The sequence below is a fragment of the Euwallacea fornicatus genome, chromosome 4 (genome assembly GCF_040115645.1).
Source record: "Euwallacea fornicatus isolate EFF26 chromosome 4, ASM4011564v1, whole genome shotgun sequence".
In the NCBI taxonomy this organism is placed as follows: domain Eukaryota; kingdom Metazoa; phylum Arthropoda; class Insecta; order Coleoptera; family Curculionidae; genus Euwallacea; species Euwallacea fornicatus.
The window spans coordinates 2540189-2566676 of NC_089544.1; the positions used below are offsets into that span (position 1 = coordinate 2540189).

Genomic DNA, 26488 nt, shown 5'->3' on the forward strand with positions numbered 1-26488 from the left:
TTGTCATTTGCTGTCATAACAAACAGCTGGTAATTTTTTCCCGTCAGTCGATCACATTGTGCATGGTAACAACAATCCAAAAGTTCTTCGGTCCGAATTCGGTGCCAATTCATAATCCAGAATTTCTTCCACCCTGACGCCTCCGCAAACTTGGAAAGAAACAAAGGACGTCGGCGTCGTTGCCGTGGCAACGCGGGAGGCCAGTGGTGGGGTCGCGGGAAATCGGGCGGTGGGGGTTAACGTATGATAGAAAAGAAACGCGCAGAGAAAATTTCGCGTTAGTTTCGGAAAATCCGTCGGTAGTTGTGCATGGGTTTTCAGTGGCGCGCGGAGCGTCGATTTCCTTCTACAGGGTGTACGAAAACTTTTGTTTTGGGCGCCAACTATCGCGATTGTTTGATTTCGTCACGTAGTCAGTAGAAAAATCAGTAGCTTGAGGGTGTTTTCAAATCGATGATGACTTTTGAAGTTACCATTGGACTTGAAGTTTAGGCGGGACTTTTTAAAGAATTGTTTAGTTTCAGTTTTGAAGGAGAGTTAGCTACAAAAATTGTAAGTTTGTATGTTTTACATGTTTTTGTCAGACTTTTTCACCTAAACTTCCAAAATTTCCTCACGCATAAAGGGGGAATTTTCACATAGGAAAATACGTTGTTAAGGAAATTGAATTCCATATTCGGTAGAAATATATCAATCGGGGACATAAAATCAATCATCAACACTTCACCTTTCATTGCAAGTATTCGTGTTGTTCGGCAAGGCATTGTTCTTATGTGGTGTTTGGATTTTGTTCTCATTGATTACTGGTACTATTTAAACTGATATCCAATGGTGGTATGTTGTGCTGTGAGTGCCCAGTTTGTCAGCATGAAGTAGTGTACAGTAGTGTATCTGTACTTCGTGAATTGGAAAAGTTCCCTATGAGGATTGGAGGCATAATTAGTATTATGTAGGAGCATCAATTCTGCGCAGTTACACTGGACATGCAGATTACCGTATTTGCCTTTTTAAGGTCGTATCTCCGTATTACCTTTAGAAATCCTGAATAACATTTTCATTGTGATACTCAAGAGATTATTATTCTTCCCGATTTAATGGCTTCTTTCAGCAGAGGCTATATGTTCGACTCTGGACAACCCCCCTTGGAATCATCTCTGGAGCGTTGTAAAAATTGATGAGGGCCTTTGAATCACTAGGCATCGTAATTAGAGAATAGATAGAGGCTCAAAAGTGATCAAGCGATATTCAAAACAGTTTCCTTGGGACATTTGTGTAAGAGCTACTAACGAGTTTTCATTAACTCGCGTCGTACTTTCTCTCACCTATCGCATTTGCCGTTTTATGGAAAAAAAGCAGACATTTCATGTTTTCTGCCTGATGAAATAAGCACATTCAGCTTACGGATTATTTAGGGAAATAAATTGAAACGCGGATTGAATATCTCAAGATAAACAAGACAAATTGAGAAGGGCGGCTGATCCGGTCCTCTCTCTGACGTATAGAGTTGTTGGTTCCTTCGTCTTGGTTTTTGGAGAATCGATTGGCTGAGGCTGCTTTATACGTTTGCATAATAAGAGGGCACCTTTTAGGGGGTCCAACTTTAAGGATTATGGGATCAAAGTCCATAATCCTAAGATCTTGATCTTGGTCCGAAAAAGTGCCGAATCCTTGTGATTGATGAGAATTGGGAGTCGTCGGTTCAGTAGTATTAACATCGAAACCTCTATTTCACGCGCAAATTTCCGTCGTAAAAATGAAAGCATCTCTTCTACATACAAAAATCCTCTCAATAATACCAATGCACCCAAAGTGGAGTCATCTAGCTGCGAATGTATTTCATTGCCAGGGATGTTACCGAACTAAATCCGATTCCACACTTGTTTGTTGTTTCACACATTTTCGAAATCGGGATTGGGATCCCGATATTATCATTTATAGCCGGGGTCCCGGGATTGGATTCCCTAGTACCTATAGGGTGCGTCTAAACGGTCTGAATATTTATGTATATTTTGTACAGGCCATTTAGAGACACTGGATACACAGGATGTTTCAGAACTATAGGATCGTACTTTTAGGGATGGCTCAGTGCGATAATAGAAGACATTTCAGCATAAGAATCCATATCCGGAAATATCTCCCTAAGGCGCTACAGCTTTACGACGCTTTAACGCAGTTATATGCAAAAATGTGTTTTATAGAGTTTTGAGGCTTTTTGTTTTAATTTGTTTGTACACAATAACATTACAGTAATTATTTAAAATTCGTCGAGATTTCGTATTCGATATTTGGATCGTCAGGTAGATCAACATTAGATCGGCGCAGGGGTCCAGTTCGGTGGCCCCCTGATACACCCGATCTAACGCCCTTAGATTTCTTCCTATGAAAACATGTAAGGTCTCTGGTTTACGAAAAAATTCGTAAGTCTACGGTTTTAACGAATACGTCGTGTAACCAAGTCGAGAGAGGGATGTCCAAGGAAGTTGTCTTTAATTCTTATGTAGTTTTGCGCTTCTCCTGTTTCGACATCGCCACATAAATTTAGGCATGAGATTATCAAGGAGAGTCCAATCTGGACGAGTTAAAAATCGTACCAGTTGCTTATCATATTTTTCAAATTGTCATAACTTTAACCTGCTTCCACATCTAATAAAGACCCTAAACGGGAAAATCTCGATCTCAACGAGGGGTAAAGCGCTGGCGGAAATGAGTTGTGCTAAGAAAATGTATTAAAAATTGAAAAATGTGCCTGCTGCGTTCAAAATTTGCGGCGTTCTTGGGCCTCCATGTTATTCCCGGGTTATGGTCCTTTGTCTAATGAAAATCATTCCCTCTCAAATACCAAGGAGTTCGGTGAAATGATTTTTCTGCAAGGAAGTATGTAAAAAAGAATTATGCAAAGTGCTTCATTGATCAGGTTTTCACGGTAAGCTCGTTATTCTAGGCTGCCCGACAGATAAGTTCAGTCTTTTCTGAGGTGCTGCTCATCTTGAGGAATAATAATAGATTGAGGTGGCATTCTAAAAATCATAAACCGTGATCTGGCCATACGCGAAAATAGTCCGCAGTTCATCACTCCCGTGTCTGTCGGCATTTCGAATAATGATGCCATTTTCAAGTAAATTCTCCCACTTAAACAAGTCTTAGTTTCGACCCATTTCCGGTCACAAATCTCCAAGAAACGACGCCCCCCTCTCTTTATCTCTGGCTTCAAAGCATTCACGTGAGACGAACTCAATTACGTATATGGCCTGTTTATGGACTCGAACCAAACTTTCTCGTTCTATAAACGACTCTTAATGAAATTGCATTGCAACTCTGTGAGTAGGTTTCCAAAGCAGGAACTACCATCACTCCCCTTATAAACTTATCTAGGATATTTGCCTGAGGGAGGGGGGCAGTAAAAATCTCTCTTTCGATAAATAAACGATCCTATTAAGTGGAATAATAAATGTTTAATAAGCCATTACTCTGGATCAACTTTAATTAAGACAAATTTCGTCGTTGAAAAAATAAACGGTCGAAGATTAAAATTTCCAGGGAAATTCCTCTATTATAATTTCCCTCTACGCTTCGCTTTTAAAAGTTTCTGGCTATAGTTCCGCTAAAAAGAAGGGAAGAGACAATGGATTAAGCTTTTGACGAAAATATAGAGCTTAAACGACAGTCACAAAGGCTGCGATGTAAATATGGCTTCGAGTGTCGGTTTGCTTGATGACTTTCGTTGTTGGGATCTAAAATTTTAGCCTCGTTTGATAAAAAAAAATCGCCGCAAATAAACTTGTCTGTACCGAACATTTTCCGGTCACATAGGGATATTTCAGGTGACCTAAAGCTATTTTAGTTTTGGCAACGTCCAAGCGGGCCGCCTTTTTGTTTATGCTACTTAACCGTAAAGAAACTCGTTTAAACTGTTTCTAATTTGATTCGTTGTCGTTCTTGGCCATCTGCAAAACAAGATTTTCAAATGAGCCATAGCAAATTTCTTCCGAAGTTTCGGAAGTATTTTAAACAGGGGAGGCTCAATCCCTCCGAGAACTTAAAGTTTACTCCGAGATTCCCCGTTTATATCCGAATACAAAAGGTCGGATCCCTGTTTTATTTACTTTTAGTTGATGCCCTGATTTACTTGTGCGTTCATGCACAGCAGAAAGCTGTAAATCCCAAAGGCGCAATTATTGATTTTAGGATATGTGATAGTTTCTTTTTTGAAGCGTAAAAATAACTTAAACAGCACTAGGAAATTAATCTTCTAGAATGGAAACGGGGTTATAGATCGACCACTTAATCTAAGAACCGCAAAACAAAGAAACCCGAGGAAATTGCCTCTGTTAAATATTAAGACAAGTAATTTTCCGGCAGGCCGCAATTTGTTACCCCCAAAAACGGTTTCATTTGTCTTGAGTGATGATTTTGTCATGAAATTATGTGGTATTCGAGTTATGTAAGGGTGGAATGATCTCGTTGGTGTAGGCCGAAATAAAACCGTTAATACGTGGCCTGACATTGAAAATCCGAACCTGAGATGTGGCCAAACTGCTCAAGCCGGCCCTGAAAAACTGAAACCAAGTTACCGTCATGTCCAACGGCAACTGGTTGGTTCTGTTCGGGTTCTGGTTGATTCGGAGATTTTATTGATTGAGTCAGCGGAGATAAAAGCGAGTAGTCACGGGATATGCTCATTTCGTGGACTTTCGTTATCAATTAAAAATTTTAAATGCGATTTTTCCACCGAACGTTTCGAGCCATTTTGAAGTTACCTTAGTGTGGCGAGGGAAATATCGAAATATTCAATTTGGAAATTAATTTTAAAAATTCCAGTAAGTTTTACCTATTTTATCGGGGGTAAATTAATGTTAGTCGCCGCTTTGCTCTACCAATTATACGTCGAATAAAAATTTTGAAATGAGACTTTGAGCATATAAATAAGTAGCTCATAGTTCTTTCCGCAATATTAAAGTTCGAAATATTGAACGAGCAATATGCCGCAGGTTTTTAATGGACAACAAAAAACTCTGATGTATTTTAATCACGTAAAAACGAATATTGCCAATTTCCGTTACAAAAATTCTGCATTTTACTGCAGTCCACGAATATGAGATATATTTACCTCAGGCTATTGCGCTTGAATCCAATGTTTTAATAAATTGCTGAAATTGATGGTATGAGACATTGTTCAGAGGAATCCATTCCAACCTGAATGCATCTTGATCATTTGAATTTTTATTTGCCGATGCCATCGGCATTAGAAATACTATTTGCTCGCAAGAAATCCTGACTTATCTTTCATTTCCATGTCTTTCCCATTACTTATTCACACATACAATGCAATGTATATGCACGTAGAACAATTTTTGTCTGTGACAATACTCAGTCCTCTGATACTTGCACCTTCGGACAAAAGTACGGAATATATTTTTAAATTATTAATATTTCTTATTTTAATAGATTTAATGAATAAATTTTATAACACATTATTATCTTCTTCGAAGTAAATGTAAATTTTAAATTTCATTGCCTGTGAGGCCCACTGTTTTTACTTAATTTGAGGTAAAACTAATTTAATGTGGACATAAGTATGGAAAGAAAATATTTATTTAAAAATAAATAAACATTAAGCTATGTAATTAATATGAATTTGAACAATCGTTTGCCCTGAGAAATGCCTGACGTCTTCTATGCATTGAATCGATCAAATTTTGGCATTTTTTTACAGGACCCTTGTATGATTTCCCACAGGTCATTTTCGTTGCGGACATTAACTTGCGTTATTTATCGTTTTAAATGGTCCCATAAGCGTTCGATGGAGTTCAGATCTGGTGACTGACACGGCCACTTTAATACATTAATGCCGTTTTCCAAAGACCAATTTTTCACAAACCGCGAAGGATATTCTGATCGTTATCCTGTTGATATCATGAGATGAGGGACATTTCCACCTCGGCCCGTGTCAACGTCTTATCTCTAAAATATCTCGATAAACAGACTGTTAGGGACTATAAGTTATTGGTTTTTTGTTGTTAATTTTAGTTTTTGTTATGTATTTGTATTTTATCCCTTAAGTTACGCCCATGTACGGCGATACTTATTCTGAGAATACCATCTGGGTGCCAGACCACATGGCCCATCAGGACATGACTAAGGGTACGTTTTGGCTGAGGAATATGCTACTAGTCTACTAAGGAAGCTTTCTCGGTCGGGACTATTGCCATGATGGGCAATTTATTGGGCCTGCAATATTCCACAGAAAAGCGACTAGTATAGATATTCCCCAGATGGCCGCGATTAATGGGATCCGGCGCAGCCATAGTCCGTATGGGTTCTTGGTGGTGGTGCGCCCCTGGTTGGAATTCCTCGGGTTTAGTACTTAAGGGATAATCGAAGTAATTTTTCCTCTCTTTTTTTTCGTCTCTTCGTGTGAAAGCTGCGTCGGTGTCGGGATGTAATCGAAATCATAACGTGTAACCCGCCCAATTAAGCATTCTCGCTCTTCCTATTTAGACCAAAACTCTTTCATTATTTGATATAAGTGCAAGTTAAATACAGTTCATTTTATGTAAACCAAATCGGCGTTTTCGTGATTTCATTTATCGAAGGAACCCCTTAACACAGACCTATCCATAATACTATCAATTTTCACTAGGGCACCGACTCCAGACCTGGAAAAACATCCCCACACCACGATACTGCTGCCATTATGTTTTATCGTTGGTTTTTGGTATCTAATATCAAATCTTTGGCCCACTGGTCTTCTAATATACGTTTTCCCGTGTGAGTTAAAGATATTAAATTTAGATTAATCGCTCCTGAGAACTGTAATCCATTTTTATGAAGACCAAGTCAAATGTTCATTTGCAAATTCAATTCGCTCCTTTCGGTTTTTCTTCTTCTCTAAGAGGTTTCTTGACGGCGGTTCTTCTCATAAGATTAACAGCACATAATCGACGTCTTATCTTATGAATTGTGATGTTTACATTGTATTTCTCGCATATTTCTTGCTTAATTTGTCCTTCCGTTTTACCGAGGGTTCGCAAGTGATAAACGTCCAATGCATTTATCCATGTTCAGGGTGGTTTTCCCTGGACGTCCAACTTTTTCTCGAATTTTTACATTGCACATCAGTTTAAATTTCCTCAATATTTTTGATACAGCATATTCAGTGATTAGTAAATTTTTTGCAATAACATTTTGTTTTAGACCTTTTCGATTCAATTCCGTGATATTTTTGCGTAAGTCCTCTGAGAAATATTTATTCTTACCCGTCTGTGCACACGTTTAGAGACACAAATGAAAAATCTTTCCATACTTTCGGCCGTAAGTGTAACTTTAAGGCTATGAGATCAAACTTCCAGGATTTATTCAGAGCAACAATAGAAGACATCTCAGTGTAAGGACCCGTGTCTGCAAGTGTCTCTCTACGACCTTACGATACTTTAAGGTAGTTATGTGCTAAAATGTATTTTATAGACTTTAGTAAGTTTTATTTTAATTTGTTTGTACAAAATTATACTAAAAAAAATTGTTCAAAAGATCGGATTTGATTAGTAACTTATTATTAACTTAATTAGTTCGGATGACATTGGATCGGCACAGGTGATCCAGTTCCATAGCCCCCTAGGTCACCCGATCTAACACCTTTAGATTTCTTTCTGTGGAGTCGTGTAAAGTCTCTAGTTTACGAAACAGATCAAGACCTGATTGCATGAATCACCGCAGCATTTGAAGTCGTTTAAAACGGTCATCAACTTTTTGGCCAAGTTGGCAGAAACCATGTACAGGATGTCCACGCGAAAAGTCCCACCCTCACTAAATTGTTAATATATTGAAGTGGGAGAAAAGTTCTTCTTCAGAAATTACTTGAAAGTTCCTGTAATTTGTCAAGATAGTCAGCAATTTTATACAGGATGTTTAATAAAGGTGTGCCACCCTAGCATTGCATTTTTTGAACAATTAAGGATTACTTTTTTACATATTTAAATTTTGCGTTTTATTACAATTTCGACGATATATACATGTCATACCGAAAATGTTATAATTTTTTAAATATTCACAAAACTTTATTCCTGTGCAACAAAGCTCGTTGTCGATGTTCCAAAAATACATTTTGTTTCGTTTTGAAAACAATATGGCTAATGTGGTCAGTAGTAGCCATTTAGTTTGTCATTGTCATGAATTGTTTCACAATTAAATTCTATAGTTTATTGCATTTATAATCAATATTTTCTATGAAAAGTAGTATATGCTGGAGAAGAAAGATGTCAAATTTTGTCAATTTTCTTAAAATGCAAGCAAAATGCTTCAAAATACTTTTTTTCTTATTTTCTAAATCCAAAATTTACTTTTCAGCCCAACAGGAGTATAAGTAATAGTAATAATTAAAATTGAAATTAAATTAAATTGAATGCAATGATAATAAGGCGGAATAAGCTTATTCCTTGTTTTTGTTATTATTTTACAGGTGTGGATCAAAGGTTCCTTCCGCCATGTTTGTTTAATACATAATCGATATCTTTTTTTTTTAATTTTATATGCATTTGGTTATGATATCACTTTGATTTATGTGGTTTATTATATTTGATACCGTTGTTTTCATTATAATTATAAGATTTGAGGCATGACCTATACGGAGTGTTTCCAAACATGTGTCGGAAAATCAAAGGCGTGATTGTATGGCTCGTTATAAGACAAAAAGTTTCCATTAGCATGGGTCTGCAAACGCACCGTTATCAAAATACAGGGCATCAAAAACAGTTTTTTTTAAAGTTTTTTGATGATATCTCCAGAATCGTTCGAGATACAGAATTGGGTAAACAGGTAGAGGCATGACATATATATATCGTTGAAATCTTAATAAAATGCAGAATTGAAATATGTAGAAAAAGTAATGCATATTGTGCCGGCATACGTTTATTAAACACCCTGTTTAAAAATGGTGACAATCTTGGAAAACTACGTGAACTTTCGGGCACGTTTTGATTTAAAAAAAATCATTTCAATACATCAAAAAGTTAAAGGGAGAGTGGGACTTTTCGCGTGGACACCCTGTATATCGCTTAAGCAGGTGCAATTAAGTTCAAGGACGCCATTTGAAGCAATTATTGTAGTGTTGTTTTGTGCGAATAAATTGAAATGAAAGATGCTAAAACTCAATAAAAACATTTTTGTGCATAACCTGCCGACTCCTACAAGCACGGTCCCGTAGTTGTGAAACACCCTGTATAGGCGCGATTCCTTAATATGCTGAAAGTGATGCGTGCATGTGGATGTATCTCGCATATTACCATTTCCTGGTTATTTTCTGGGAAAACACGTTCAAATATATGCAGCCTATTCTGAAGGCTCTTATGTAACTTTTGAGGCATCATTGATGCCTATAATTTTGGTGCAACTCTTTGCAAACTCGTTAATAGTGTTTGTCGGCAGCTCCGAGCACATAACTCAACCAAATATTTACTCTCAATGTTATAAGCTGTTAATATTTTAAAGTCTGCGGCTTTGGAGTAGCGTTTTGTTAACATTAAGTAAGATTTATGCACTGGTTTAATTCCAGATAAACATAAGTTTCTTGTGTAGCTCGTTACCTTGAACCGTTAATTCCAGCATTTCGTACGTTGTTTTTTTTTTCTTTTTTTTTCTCCTTATTCAAGCTACTCCCACAACGATGAAACTAAAATTAAAAATAATAACCAAAAATGCCTTGAATGAGTAATTGTTTCTTTCCTAATGAACTTTTCTCTGGAAAGTGGAAACTTAATTGCCTTTTTACGCCGGGGCCCTGTGTAAGCGAAGCGACTTGTAAAAAGACTACGTTCGCACGGGGCCTTACAGGGTGAATCTGGGGAAGGATAATGCAATGTTGTAGACTTAATTTTCGGTATTAAGCAAAGAAAATTGCTTCAAACTGTAATGGAAATTGTACGAAGGCCTGGAGCGAAAATTCCTCGTAGCAGCGAAAGTAAGATCGATCCGATTTCAATACTTAATATGTTTATATTTCGGTTTCTAGGCGAATCGTTATTGCTGACCTAAATTACCAGCCGATGGACTATTATTAACTGAGCTTTCGAACGTCCACTTTTTCGTAATTAATGAGAAATAATAGTTTTGATTCGACGCCATGTATTGAATAATAGAGGACGCTGTTGATATTGAACCGCCCCAACTGCCATGTATTTCTCTTCATCCATAACTTATCTTTCAACCCTTATTATCAGCTTGTGCGACCTTGACCCGTCTTTACCATGTGTTGCTTCGCCTTGCCTGTTTTAGGGTCCGACGCAAAATGCTGGGAAATTTTGTGATTCAAAACTGCGATATGTGAATGCGGGAAATCGTATGGGAAGCAGGCTGGAAGATCGGCCAGATTCGGGGCTTCCCCCCCAAATTGCCCACGATCCGTTGACATTCTCTTATCTCAAAGTTCTGCAATTTGAATCTCTCTAGAGGAGCTGATTTTTTCGTTGATAAGAACATTGAAGAATTTCTCTCGGTGTAATCTGCCATTATCTGCTTGGAAAATTAATGCACGTGGGTTGTTGGAAATTGGAAGTTGCAAACGGCGAACGACGCAAAATCGATTCAATTGGAGAAGAATCAAGGTCGGGCGGCTTTTCTTTAATTGGATCGATGCGACAGCTCTCGTCGTACCAACGTGGACATCAAACTTTTCGCCACCCTGTATATATTTCTGCCGTTTGCATTTAAATTAGATATAAAAATTCATGATTTCGGCTCGAAAGCCTGAACACTCGCCTTCAAATCGTTATACCTCAAACAAGGCAATTATCGGCTATTTAATTCTAAGTCATTTAATTGTTAATTTTTATTTGAAAATTATTTGATAAATAAATTGATTTGACCAGCACTCCAAGGATAATAATTGCGCGGCTAATCCGAATTAGTTTTGAAAACAGGTATTTCACGTTAGTACGGCCTTGATGCATGGTACAAATGCTTACCATTGCAACAGATGTGCTACTTCGTCTATATGTTTGTTGTCCTTTAAGACAAGGTTATAAACGTCCTGGCAGTATGCATTATAAAAGAAGGGTGAAAGCGGCGATACCTGAGGGAGCCCTAGTTCAGAAGGAAAAGGGAGAGAATGTCGTCAATTCGTACTTCTAGATGCTCGTAGGGTTTTGATAATATTAGGTAGATGTTTTGTCGCTCGAAGTTTGTATAATTTATAAAGTATACCTCTGTACCGTACGCTGTCAAATGCTTTCTGAAGGTCCATAAATACACCAGCTGAAGCACTGGTGAATTATGAAGCACCCTCTTCAATTTCTTTTAAGAAAAAAACAGCACAGCGATCGATCTGAATGTCGACTCCTTATGGAATTTGTTTATTTTTACTTGCCCAATTAACCGATTTTTTGACGTGATATTTTTACTTCCAGTATTTCATACCACTATTTTGCTTCATACTCTTATCCATATTCCTAACCAGATGGTAGGATTCCCATAAAATATTCAGTCGAATGAGGCACTTATGTATGCTCAAATATTTGAGTTAAAATACTGCTTCCAGGATGGCGACAACGGGCGTCGGGATGGGGATAAACGTAAACATTATGGGATTACAACTATAAATCTTTTGCTGAATGCCTCGGGAGTTGTGAAAAGTTTATTAAACCATGGTCAGGTTTAATTTATTCCCTGAAGTAGTTGAAACCTATGCTCCCAGAAATTTTACTTTGATGCAGGTATTTTGGATCTACAGGGGCTTTTTAAAGGGTACGTAAGAAATTAAAAATATTAATTATTTTTTATTTCGGAGGCGAAAACATAACGATTAATTCCACTTTTCTTGAGTCGAAAAGTGGACAGTTTTTGAAATACAGGACGTAAAAGTGAAGATTGAATAAGGGAAAAAATTAAATTACCCACTGGAACAAAATGTCGCATCGGAGGGTTTTTCGGAGCGACAAATCAGAGTGCGTTTACATTTTCGATGAATATCGTAGAAAAGGCTGTCAACGTAAGTGAACTCTTTAGAGAGGCATAATCTTTTTAACACCCAGTATTAAATTTAATTATAATTAAATACGTTTTTTCCTACATATTTTATGAAAAAAAGGTATCCCGATGCAAATCCAGAAGGGCGCTCTTTTTTGAGACATTTGAAGTTTAAAGTTCGCTGCATCTCTTGAAAAATAACGGTAAGTTACATAATATATAGGGTATTCAGATTTAAAGGGCTTTCACAGGAATATCTCATTTCCAGGCTAAATAGGGAAAAACTAGCATACATGTCAAGAGTTCGATTTTTGAAAAAATATTAATGGCTAGAGCGGTATTTGGTTATCTTTATATGGATCTAGAGAGCGTTTTTTCAATTTCGCCCATTTTCAAAATTCCTCATCCCATTTTTGTATAGGGTAATATTGAAGTAAAACAAAAATATTCTTGAGGTACTTTTTCGATGTGATTTCAGTGGCGTGCTTAATTTTCTACTGCAGTGTACCGTTTCACTAAAAACCAACATAACTTTTTTATTTTAAATGAAAACGACAGTCGGCGATAACTTCAGTAATAAGCAATATATTTGGGACTTCTAAAACTTCTCCAATTGAATTAAAAATTTTTTTCGTTATATTCAGCTAAATTGTAGTGTTGTGGTCTATATATTTTTAAGCTTTCACAATTCTGTAAATTATATTTCAATTGCTTAAACAGTCTTCTAACTGGTTGATGTCGCTCGGGATAGGTATAGAAGTATAACTCACTGCAAGCTTGTGAGTTTTCTATTGAAAATATGAAATTCTTTATTATGTTATATTTTTTATAGTTCTCTATCATTTTTACTTGAAAAATTGGCCCAAAATCAACACTGAACATCAAAAACTCTGACACAAACATTAAAATATATAAAATAATTAATGTTACTTGGACAGGCGATGCCAAAACCAACTCGAATGTAAACACAAAAGTCTAATACTTCAGTTATTTTTGAAAATAACTATAGACATACATGCATTGTTGAAAATAGTTTAAAATTGACATTTTTTTGAAGTCATAACTGGCTGTAATTTTTATTTAAAATAAAAAAGTTATGCCGGTTTTTGACAAAACGGTACGCTGTAGCAAAAAACCGGGCGCGCCACTGCAATCACTTCGAAGAAGTGCCTTAACAATGTTTTTCTTTTACTTTAATATTGTCCGAAACAAAAAAATTATGAGGAATCTTGAAAATAGCCGAAATATTAGAAACGCCCTCTAGCGCCGTGGACTGTAAAAATATGGAAATACAGTTTTTGCCATTAGTATTTTCTCATAACTCGTAACATGTTTGCTATTTTTTCTCTATCTAGCGAGAAAATGGGATTTTCCTGTCAAAACACTCTAAATCTGGACACTATACAGTTGAAACGAAAAAAATCTAAACTCTTAATTAATCTTCAATGCTTCTCACGTTCTTTAATTTTTATGATTTCATTTGATTATATTAGATTTTTTGTATTATTTATTTTGCTGTACTGCACAAATAAATACGTACTTTAAAGTTTCGTTTCAAGATACAGAGCGAACTTTAAACCGCGAATATTTCAAGAAGGAATGCCTCTGGGAGTTGTACCAATATACCTTTTTTCATAAAACATGTAGGAAAACACAAATTTACTCATAAATAAATTTTATACCGGGTGATAAAATAAGTTATGTCCCTTTAAAGAGAGTTCACCTAGCGCTGACAGCATGCTCTAAAATGTGCATCGGAAATGTAAACAGATTCTGATGTCTCCTCTCGAAAAACCACCCCATGCGACATTTTGTTCCAACAACTGAGTAATTAATATTTTTCCCTTTTTCAAATCATCACTTAGACGTCCTGTTTTGAAAATCGTTCGCTTTTGAATTAAAATAAATTAAGTTAAATTGCCATGTTTTCTCCTCGGAAATCTGCGATACAATTTTGTACAGACCTTTCAGAGATACCCTGTACATTACAAAATAGAAAACTATTCATCAACTTGATTCTCCTCGAGAAAACAGCGACATGGCCGTCGGTTTCGAATATCAATCAGGAGCCTAAAATTTGGAACCCTGTTCCGCATGTTTGATTATGCTTGGCGTTTGAAAATGCTTGAAATGCGTGCCAAAGTTTACTGCGGTGGGCAAAATCCATTCTCGGCAATATGGAATAATAATGTGCCTGTCTGAAGTGCCCAACAAACGAAAATCTGTTTGAATTCGCTTATTGGAGGCTTGAGTTTGCAGTGTTTCTATTTGGAGTGATTTCGCCTTAGGGTTTCTTACTTACATAAGTAAGTTTACAAAGGGTGAAGCCATAAGCAAAATGTGCTTATACAGTCAGACGTTGCGGAGGGCCCAGTAGTTCATTAAGTGTTCTGCTTCAATGACGAATGTTGAAGTTTTTGGGAGCTGTTAGTGATAAATTGAACAATGTTCAACTCGCCCGTTGGTAATATACCATCCTTAGTCAATCGTTAATGCAAATACGAAGGAGAACTAATAAAGCAGGGCGGTTTCATATGTCAGCTGCAGGCTAATGCAAATTTAAAATGTTGAAAATTTTTGTTTAAATAACTGTTTCGCCTAAAAATGTTTAATAGAACGGTGGCTATACTTTCCGCAAGTCGGGGAAAACACACTACAAAAAAATTCGAAAGTTTCGATGTGTCTGAAATAACTGAAAACTTCACTTAATCAGGTAACTATTACCATTTACGAGAGGTAGAGAGAAGATGGTAATAATGAAAAGTTGATTCGGTAAATGAAATTTAACTTGGAAAGAAACGAAAAACAAAATCTGGCAACGCTTTCATTGAACGCATTAAGAGAAAATGACAATTACTTTAATGATAGTTTGATAAGACAATAATTAAGTTTTCCACGCTAACGCGATTAAGGAGTCGAGCTCATAAAAATTAAACTTTGTTCATAATAATTAAATTTTTGTTAAAGGTTGTAGCACCAGCAGTCTAGAAATATAAATTTTCGAACGTAGCTGATGGCAAATTCACATTTCCGTGATAGAGCACATGTCAAGGCGACTGTGTTCAAAATTTCACTTTTGATTTCAAATTTACTGAATCTAAATTTATACATTAAAAATGCTTTTTTTACATCATATATCACACGTAGTTCAGACCAAATCCAACGATTAGGAAACGCATTCAATGTAGGGCGAGAACGGGACGGTAAAACCATAAAATTAACTAATCTGAACACACACAGATGCGTCATATACAGGGTGACTCATTGGGAATGGGACATGGTAAAACCCGAGATAGGGGACGTCAAAATATGACAGTTGGACCTGATATACCTTAGACTAATGTTAGATGTTTCAGATTTAAAGTATGTTAAAAGTTAAAATTAGATTTAAAAAATCCTTAATAACCTTCTCATAGCATCAAAATCAAAATTGGTTTACTTCGGTTGTGTAAGATGCCAAGTAAGAATTTTATATATAGAGGGTGTTCGTTATAACCTACCGCTTCGGTATATTTGACCATATCTTTTTATGAGTGCAAATAAGGTCAAATTCCATTCAATGTAACGACAAAATGTATATTTTTATTCAAAAAAGGTTTTGTCCGGGGTCATGCAAACTCGACTCCCCATCTATTTTACGTGAAAATAGATAGGCTTAGCGGAGTAATTTTATCGCCATGTTAAATTAGAGGACGTAAGCTAAAATAAATGCTAAAAACATTAAAATATGGAAAACGACGCCCGGCGTCGCGACGCCGACAGTTTTTTTTTTTCAGTAACATACTTTCTTTTAAATGTGAACATTGATACATTCTAAAAAGGTTTTGTGTAAAAAGTTTTATGACATGTCTAATTATTTAAAAGCTATACAAGAAACAAATATTAATAAATACCCGTATAGGCATACAGGGTGCTTCTTAAGAGATGGTAAAAAACCAAATGGGAAAATCATGAGCTTATTTCAAGGTAAAAAATTGATGTAAAAGCATGTTCTAAATTGACGCCATTTTGATGTACAGGGTGTTGAAGTTTGAGTTTTTGTCGACTATCATTAATTTTTTTGTTATGTTGAAATATAATTGTTTCAAAATTGGTAGTAACAATCATTCTAGCATTACAAATGAACTGAAATAACAGTTATTTATAATACTCTACAGGGCTTTAAATTTTCAGTGGACGCTTTTATTATTTTACATCAGAACTTTTTTTATGACGTTTTTAGATTTTATTCATTAACTTCAATTAATTCCTCATGTCTTTTATTAACTCTTCCGCCTTTTCAGTTTTTTTTATTACGTACAATATTTTAAGAATATTTGCAAACATTAAAACTACTAATTTGGATTATAATGAAAGTAATTGTTGAAAATATCCATCTCCTACCAAAATACAAGATTCTACCCTTTCCTCATAGACTGCTGGATTTTATGAAAAATTCCAAGTATATTTCTAATAGTTTGAGAAGCATTTACAATTCTAATCCTTAACTTTTCTTCAGGGTTTACTGGTATAGAACATACTAAGTAAGGAAACATGGTTAGGTTTTCTTGCGAATATCTTCTAAACTAACCTTCTTAATAAAAAAAAACTGAAGCGGCAAAAAAGTTCATAAAAGACATAAGAGATTAAATGAAGTTGAGGAATAAAATCTAAAAATCTCATAAAAAAAAGTTCTGATGGGTAAAAGTTTTCATCTTAAAATGAGCGCATGATACAGCCGAGCTTTCGTTATATCCGATTATAGTTAACATGTTCATACACATATGATGTTCGCCTTAGCTGACGCTAACTACGTCCACTTAGACGGTGGGTGATTAGGGCTGTGAACTAAACTTAAACGTATGTGAATTAACTCTATACAATGCCAAATGGGCATCGGTGGATTTGAAGATTACTCAAATCTTATATCTTATACTAGTAAAATGCTGCTAATGCAGTCCAAAAATGTACAAAATCGACTACTATTCAATACATGGGGATTCTCTAGCGTTGAGATTATTTCAACAAAAATATACCCTAAAAATAATCTTATAAAATTTTCAGGATAGAATATTTGTTAATAGGTATTAGTTTGTTATAACCGAGCAAGAATAACACGTAACTGGACAGTTTGCATATTCCCGACATTTAGTTCGTTAAAGGTGACTGTTCGCTATAACAGAGTTTGAGTGTATTAATGTAAGATTATCTAATACAGTTAGTCAAAGTGAAACTCGTACGCATGAATTATTTTTATAAATTTTTCGTTTGTTAAAAAATTAAAACAAAATATTTGGCTGTCTAATCTTCATATTGAATAGATATGGTTGATAAACAAGAATTGAAAAAATGTTAACTTTTTGTTAAATATTTTGAAAAAAAAACAATTTTTGAAGTCAACATGAAACTCGTACATCAAAGATATTTAGTATTAAACGCATATTTAAGGAAGCCTGGTGCTGAACTTTTGTGTTTTATATATTCCATTATCTTCTAAATTTAATTGTGGTTTGCAATGGGTCGACAAAGGGGCCAAACCACCGTCACCGAAAGAAACCTCATCATTCATCATTATGGAAGCCGAAAAGCTTACCGTTAAATCAGTAAAATGGTCAATAGAAGCCATACAACCGTACAGATTAGTATAGATCGTTATACTAATGAAAAAAGGGATTAAACACAAAGTGCGAAATAGCCCTAAAAAAATTCTTAGCGATTATGATGAAAGGTGGATTTTAAGGGTGGTTGCAGAAAATCAAAAAAATTCTACTCCTAAATTGACAAAAATTGTAGAAACATATCTAAATAAGGTCATTAATTCATAAACCATTCGAAACGTATTACATAAACTGTAACAAAAATCTGAATAGTAGAGTGGCCCGAAAGAAACCATAAGACTAATAAAGTCAAACGCTTAAGATTTGCGGAAAAACACCCAGAAAATGATTTTAACTTCTGGAAAGATGTAATTTTTGCATATGAGAGAAAATCCAACGTTTTCGGATCAGATGAATAACAACTAGTTTGGAGAAAACTCAATGAGACATTAAAAGAAAAAAAAATTAGGGCTGACAGTGAAGCACGTAGGGGGTTCCGTTATGGCCTGGGAGTGCATGTCGGCAAAAGGTCCTGGGAATCTTCGTTTCACTGACAGTACAATGCACCAAAATATGTATTTGGACATTTTAAAGCTAACTTTAAAGCAAAGTGCTCAGAAATTGTAAATTGAAGGATCATTTAAATATTACCAAGACAATGGCGCAAAGAACAAGGCACTAAAAGTTAGACAATGGCTACTTTATAATTGTTTTTACGTAATAAAAACACCTCCCCGGAGTCCAGATGTAAACGTAATTGAAAATTTATGAAGCCAGTTAAAAATTGCAACACGAAAACTTGAAATTTCTCAAAGAAAACAATTAAAAACTGTTTTAAGGAAAGAATGGGCAAAGATATCAACAGAATATTGTGGGAAATTGTTAAAATCTATACCCGACCGTCTAAAAGACGTAATAGAGAACAAAGGACGTTTAACTAAGTATTAAATTAAAATTGAATATAGTTTAGAGGTACAATTTGAATTGTGTATGAGTTTCATTTTAAGATGGAAAATTGATTTTCATTTTATGTCAGGCGCGTGCGTGGAACTTTTGAACATTTTTAAAATTTTTCGTTGTATTCAATATACAATTTAATTTTGACCATATGTTCGTTGTCAATTTGCGTTTACTTCGTTACTTATATCAGATAAATTTAGCGTACGAGTTTCACTTTGACTGACCGTATGTTAATATTTCTTTCTTCTGTAGCGTTTATTAAATGATTAGAAATATCAAAAAACTTTTATGCAAAACTTGTTGAAATTGTATCGATGTTGCTATTCTCGAAAGGAAAGGGGTTTTGCCGTTTATTTTGGCTTGCGACAACAAACAAAAAAGCGCAAACTTGTAGAAAATGTCCTGCAGCTTTTGCCACGAACGAAAAAGATAAAAAAAATGGAACATACCCTCAGGTGAGCGCACGAGAGTAGTGCAGGTTTCCCATTGGCCACTAAAAAAATCTTGTGTCCATCACACGAGCTTTAAAACTAAAATCACACCCGATTATCCCGATATTCTGAATAAGGAACGCGCCACTTGTTGCCGAGTCGATTCTGGACTGAATCACTGAAAAAACGATGTCGATACGAAAACATACAAAAAAACTTTGAAATTTACCTTTTGTGAAGGTACGAGTCATAGGTCCGAACGATAACAACGATGCGACGCCTTCCAAACATGCAAAAAACTTCCATCAACTACAAATCGATACGCGACACGAAATTATATATCTACATGTATTTTAACATTTATGCATATGGAAGATATGGAAAGTTAATTCGGTACGTGCTTATCTTGGACACACTGTATGATATACACGTACACATATCGCGATGTGCCAACTTCGTGGCAGGCCATTAACAAAAAAATCTGTTGGTCAAAGGATCGTTAAAAAACTTCAACGAGGCACTGAAATATTAGAGGTATGTCGTGGATATATCCATCTACTATTTGTGATCTACCAGATGTTTTACGGAGAACAACGAATGGCATAATCAACGACCTGCGTTTATGGTATTCTTGTGTAAGAGACATAAGTAAATTACTAAAGGAAGAGATCAATACAGCAATGATTTTTGACGGCCTTCATCTCAGAAATACCTTAAGTTAAATTCCCAAATTAAAGAGGTGGTGAGAGGCCGTTTCCTTAAGAATCATGGGCGGAGGCCGATTTTGAATAAAAGCTAGCTTCCAAGGATGTACAGGGAAATGGGAAATGCACTGCATAATGGCTGGATTTCAACCCACTGTGTTTGCACACGTCCAGTGCGTTTGCTACCAGATTAGTCCCTGGAGTCCTCGATCTAACACTTAAAGAAAAAAAAATGTTGAAAAATACCACATTGTATCTCAACATGGGCTCTTTTGAGATTGATACACTCTTCCCAGCAATGTCGTATACCCCACTTGCAGTACGAAGCTTCGAATGTTTCAAAATAGGCATCAACTTGGGGGGGTCCATCTTTTCATAATTTGTAAATCTGTTTCCGACGAGCCATATTTTTAAGTTTTGAGTTTTGAAGTAAAAAAATTATCTGAGAGGACCAAATCTGGCGAATTGGGTGGCCGAGGGAAAAGTTCGAAACCAAGTTGATTGATTTTGGCCATCGCGATGACTCAAGTATGGGCTGGTGCAACATTTTCATGTTATTATTTTTGTTCATTTTGCGCAAAGCTTTCTCATGTCCAATTGTTCGATCAAAATGCCATCTACAAGGTGTGCAGTTTTCGACACTTTTGCGGGTTATCTCCGTTATTGTCGCAATTCGAGGGTTGGGGTTTTCGCAAACCTGTGTCACTTTTTTGTAAAATAAACGATGCGGAAAATACATTTTTCATGGTCCTCTTAGTTTTTTAAATACAGGGCGAAATTCAAAATTATGCATTTTTTAGATATCTCATGTACAATAATTTGGTTCTTATAAGTTATCGATTAAGTGAAAACGAAATCTTATAAATTTTTTTAACGCAAAATCTAGTGACGTATTCAGTTTTTTCCCAGGCATCCCCATTTCTGAGAAATTTACCAAAGTTAAGATTTATTAAACGGGACACCCTGTATGTTAATCGGCAGTTAAATGCTATTCACTAAAAGCTTTCCAGAAATATTTAATGGTCGACATTTTGTTTCAAATTAAAGGCTAGAATTTACATTTTTTTAAACAGGGTCAGAGATTACAGGCCAAATAGATTTACCTTTATTAAATTTATATTAAAAATCAATAACCAATATCGTGTAGATATTTTTTTAGGAATATTGTTCAAAATGATTGCCATTTTCCCTAATACAAAGCTGGCATATTTGTGAAATTTTATTTAAGGGATTTAAAGTTATTATGAGATAATTTTGTAGATATTGAAATGCTAAATGGATAGCTTGCAGAAGTTCCTCTATTGTTCTGTTGCGAGCTTAGTATATCTTGTTTTTCATAAAGCCCCATAGGAGAAAATCGAACTCCGATAGATCAGGCGATCGCTGTGGCCATCTTACAACTCCATTTGTGGCTATTGATCTTTGGGGAAAATTATTTTCTAGAAAACGTATTATCTCCGTAGCAAGGGTGCGATATCCTGTGGCATGTTCGGGGGTTTTCTGGCTCTGGGGAAAAACAGTCGCAGGAGATTTTCAAAAACTTACTATGGCCCCCTTACTCGGGATATTTTTGGTTGATTTTAAGCTAGGAAAACAGTCGCGGAGCGCTTACATAAAGTTCGTAAAAGTTGTTAGCGTTGCCGATTTTAATAAGAGAAATTGAACTGGGCACAGTTTGCATCCAAAAGTATGAGCTTTTAGAATGGAAGTCAAATGTCACAAAACGCCTCGGCAAATCCGAGATATTTGGCAAAACTTAAACATAAAAAAACATCACTTTTCTTATGTTACACAAATTGCAAATTAACGTTATTCTCGTATCCGGGGAAAAAGAAAAACCCAGGTAAATCGTGTATTTATTAAATAAGCAAAGTGAGATGTTATAGGAATTATCTCTTGGCCGAATTAAAGTAACGCAGTAAGGGAACGTTACAATAAATCTAGATTCAAATGAGAGTTCTCCCAAATCTCCAGATACTCATTTTAAGTGATGACTCTCGGTTTCATCATCGATTTTATGGTGTTTATAAACAGCCTTGAAAATGAGAGAAATAATGTTTTTTAAGAAAATTCCTTATTTTATATTTTTACATGTTCAAATATCGAACTGATATTGTTCAGGTGTCCGAAAATTTATGCACTGGTTTGAATTCGATTTAAAACTGTTTGGTTTTACAATTTTTCCAGGGCCACATGGATTTCCCGTTCGAGAATAATCTTTTCAGTAAACTTTTAAAAAATAACGCGAATTTATTTATCAAAAACTCAACTCGCAAGCGTTTATGTAGAAATAAGTTGTTCCAATACAAGTCAATTCTCACAAAATGAAACGCCTTTTATGCTCTACATAAACTAGTCAAAAGGAATTAAGAATCGCTTTTTATTATGCTTGCAATTTAGTAGCTTTTTTATCAGGTTCCGTATAATTCCATTTATTGGTAATTTCTCAACAGTATAGTTAAGGGATGTCAAGAATGTCAGCTGTTTTTTGCATTTTTCTCAAAAAGGCGACAAAATCCCATGTCATAAAGTAGTGAAAATTTCCACACAACACTGGAAATAACATTTAGTTTATCTTGCACTGCTCGTTGCAATGCAGCGTATTCCATTGCGTTTTTTCACACCTGACGACAAATTTTGACATATAAATAATAATAATATAATTTTCGAGAATTTTCGTGGTGGAATTGTGAACGGTGGTCGGTATTTACAGGACGTCGTAAAACCTTACGTAATCCTATTCACAGCATAGAGGAAAGCACTGAATTTTGTTCTTCAACAAGACAATGCGGGACTCCACGTCGTCTGATCAGCAAGGCAATACCTTCAGAAGCATAATATCGAAGCTGTGGAGTGACCAGCAAATTCCTCAGACGTGAACCATAAAAAAGATCTTTGGAACATTTTTCAGAGAAGGTTGAGAGATCGTCCAACTGTCGAAAATTTAGATGACCTGGCAGAGAAGCTCCAGGAAGAATGGAACAACATTCCACGGGAAATGATAGAAAACCCAATCAGCTCTATGCCCAAACGGTGTCAAGAAGTTGGATATGCTCAAGACAGGCACACCCATTATTAACTTTCTCTGTTTCTGGCATTTGTTAAGTTTATTTCAACAATGCAGTGTTGCCAAATATTAAGTACTTACAGTACTTTGTTAAAATATTTATGATTTTCGGCTCAATTTTTAAAAGCTAAATGTTATGTTTAAGCCTGATTTTTCCCTAAGTAACCCAACATATGCTAAATAAAAAAAAATGATAATTAATTTTATGAGCATTTATTATAGTGGGCCTTAAGTCGTTTCGGCTAGGTTATGTTGAAAGTTTGAAAAATAGCGTGGAAAATTTTTCGATAATTTGGGGTATTTTCCTCCCTGTCTTGGGAATAAGGCCGAATTTTCGGGGCAACAATATGGCATCTTCGGTGATCCCCTAACGAGGCACTTGACGGTACGTCTCTGCGAACTTCAGAAAGACAGAGAGAGGGAGAGAACGATAGCGAACGCACCAAACAAATCACCCTGTATGTTTCTTGAACACCTACTGACAGCTTTTGAAGCATGAGTCTATCAGAAAAATCCATTTTAATGAGTACTGAAATCACGTTAATACATACATATACGCAATAAAATTTGTCCATTGCTAACGCGAAATTGTAAACGTTTAATTTGCTATCACTTGTCAACGATTTCCCCAATGGTATTTCAACAATTTTCAGCGCTAAAAGTTCATTATAGACAAACTTCGCAAATTGCATCGAACAATTTGGCAAAACATCCAGAACGATGCCTGAACGAATTTTTTTTTTCTCTAACCGATAATTGATTCTAAGTCATTATTCTAATGGGTTTCATGCGTAGTGCCGACCTTATATTTCATTTATTGCTGTGCAGTCTGGTGAAATACACAAGAAATTAAAGTAGATTTGCTTTGTTCCAGGTATCGTCTCAGGCTGGTCCAACGGTAAGTCGAAAAAGTATAATCGAAGACGATGGATGAGTGCACGCAATTGGTCTGTAATTAGGAAGTTTTGCGAGGTTTAAAGACCTCCATCCAATAACCCGTTTTACCAAAATAATCCAATCGATACGTTTGTTTTGTTCTCTATAATAGGGATGAGTAGCTCAAAAAATCCTACCAAGTTCTGAAACCATATCGATTGTCCACGGCCAAAAACCCTTTTTGGTTGTCACGCAACATGAAACGAGAATTATTTCATGTTTCTTTTATAGCATTATCCATTTAGAGTTAAGTAGATTTTAATTCAACTGCAGAATAAAAATTTACGAGGCTCTCATAAATTTGCCACCGATCTTGTTCTCTCGTGATACAACGCTTTAGATTCAGCATTTGAAACGTGATTTTAATGGAACAATACAACTGTGACAATTAAATTTTTTATTATCGCCCATTGGCAATTTTTTCTGGATGCTGAATTTTTCATTCCCGAAACAATACAAAACGCCATAGGACTGCCCATGTAATCAAATTTCACTCAAACTTAGGCACGTAACAAAAAAAAACACAAGTTAAACAATGGAAGTTGGACGTTTAACTAGCAACTTTATTTCTTTTTGAAATTAAATTAGCCACACTGCTCCAAGTGGATACGACAGGGCTGGCCTTAGTAAATTTTTTCTGAAAAAGAAAAATTCCGGTTTTGTTCGCGTTTTTAACGCTTTCCATAAACAGAACTTCCGGTCAATATTTGGTATCGCTAAACGTTGGGCGTAGTATGTTTGGAAAAGTGAATTAAATGGTTTTGGTTTGAAATGGTAATATGGGTTCGGACAACATGATTTATCTCTAATTTGTCGCTTGGCGAGGGTTGTTCCATTTCAGTACAGGTCATTGCATATACTAACACCCACTTTAATTAGCAAGGAATGGACGCAGCACCAAATGAACATTTGAATGGACGGTTTACAATATCCCGCGGAGAATTTCAGTTTATTAAAATTACAGTGCGATATTTTTATTTGAGACAGTTGTTATTATATGAAACATCTAGTGTGGCTCGTTCCAGGAATTCCCAATATTGCTGATGGATTTGAGAAATTCCATTTCGAACATTGCACGGCCGAGCCCGAATGTTGTCTAGACACGGCCTCGGTCTCGTATTTACAACTAAGTCTCGGTCCTGGTCTCGTAGTGACAATTAGTCCCGATCTTGGTATCTCTCTCGATCATGGGGATTATTTCATCGTTTCGCAGTATTGTCAATTTTATACTATAGTTTCCCAAATGCGGCCACAATGCCTTTCGTTTTTACCAAGGCACAACAACTTTCATATCGCAACCTGATTAGTCGGTGTTAGGTGTTTCAGAATTATGAGATCAAACTCCTATGGATCATTCAGTGCAGCAATAGAATAGATTTGAGCACTAGAACCCGTGCCCGGAAATGTCTTCCTAAGGCGGTACGATCTTGTGATGATTTAAGACAGTTTCATATGTGCGAAAAAATATAGAAAGAAATCTGAAGATATTAGATCGGGTGAATTAGGGGGCCACGGAACTGGGCCATCTCTGCCGATCTAATGTTGTCTGAACTGACAATCCCAACACTGACGGGCTGGAATAGAAATTGAATAGATCATGTTGCAGCCACATTTGCTGTTTAACGATTAGTGGCGCTTTTTCAAGAAGTTCTGGCTTGAAAATAAACAAAATAACTCAATAAAACACATTTTTGCACGTAACTGTCTTGAGGCATCATAAGGCTGTGGCGTCTATTTCAGGATATGGGTTCTTAGTCTTAAACGTCTTCTCGTGTTGCACTGAACAATCTTCACAAGTTTGATCCCATAGTTATGAATCAGCCTGTATATTATAGTTATTTCCATGAGAAGTGCCGAAAGTGAAACTTTTCCGCAAAAGATCGTTTTTTTTTTGTGTTACTTCTCACACTCAATCGAGTGAGTATTTTAGTAATCGAGTAGAAAATCGAAGCCCAAAAGACCCACTCGCAGTACCATTACCATACGTACATAGCTATGTACGGTTAGGCACAAAAGTATTCGTCCATCATCCAAATTTGCAATTTAACGGTCATTTAGGAATTGCGATTGAAAATTAACATATGCAACATATGAAATGGATTATCTCCATTATTGTAATTTAGTCATTAAATATATAATTATAATTCCTTTACAACTCCTGTGTAAAGGACGAAACATCATTTTTGGAAGGTCTCAAATATATTCGTACAAATGATTGTTGATCTGATAAGGCTCAAAACAAACCAAACAAAAAATTAAAATTCTTCTTTTTTGCTCTCAAATGCATCCAGGTACATGGACAGTATGTTTTTTAATCATTTGTTGGTAGTAATAAAAATGGGTCGAAAAGGACAAAAGCGTTCTCAAGATATTCGAAATCAAATAATAAGGTTACACCGAGGAAAAAAATCGTATGGAGAAATTAGTAAAATAATTGATAAAAGTAGTTCTACAGTGCAATTTGTTATTAAACACGACAAGGAAATTGGAAGTGTCGTAAAAAACCGAGAAAAGGGCGACAAAAGATCTTAACTCTACAGGAACTTGCGCTTATTTGGAAAGTTAAAAAAAACTAAAATACAGTGCCCCTATTTTGGCAATGCAAATGTCGGCAGAAGCGGGGAAGAAGGTACACTCGGAGAACGTAAGAAGAGTTTTGCGATCTGTGTTGTAAGGAAGGATACCCCGAAAGAAACCGTTTATATAAAAAATTTATAAGTAAAAACGATTAGATTTTACCAAGAAATATGTGGACAAAGACGAATGTTTTTGGGAAAATTTTCTATTCAGTGACGAAGGCAAATTTAATTTATACGGATCGGATGGCAAAAGCAAAGTTTGGCGTAAAAATAACACTGC

At 35.8% G+C, this 26488-nt stretch overlaps 1 protein-coding gene across 1 annotated transcript in view; it reads left to right on the forward strand.

Moving 5' to 3' along the window:
* The first annotated feature begins 292 nt into the window (after positions 1-292).
* LOC136350994 (1-phosphatidylinositol 4,5-bisphosphate phosphodiesterase epsilon-1-like) overlaps positions 293-26488 on the forward strand; it is a 108805-nt gene continuing 82609 nt past the window's right edge. The window contains exons 1-2 of the mRNA XM_066303200.1: positions 293-552; positions 23568-23591. The gene's annotated coding sequence lies outside the window, so the exon portion shown is untranslated. The remainder of the gene's footprint in view (positions 553-23567; positions 23592-26488) is intronic.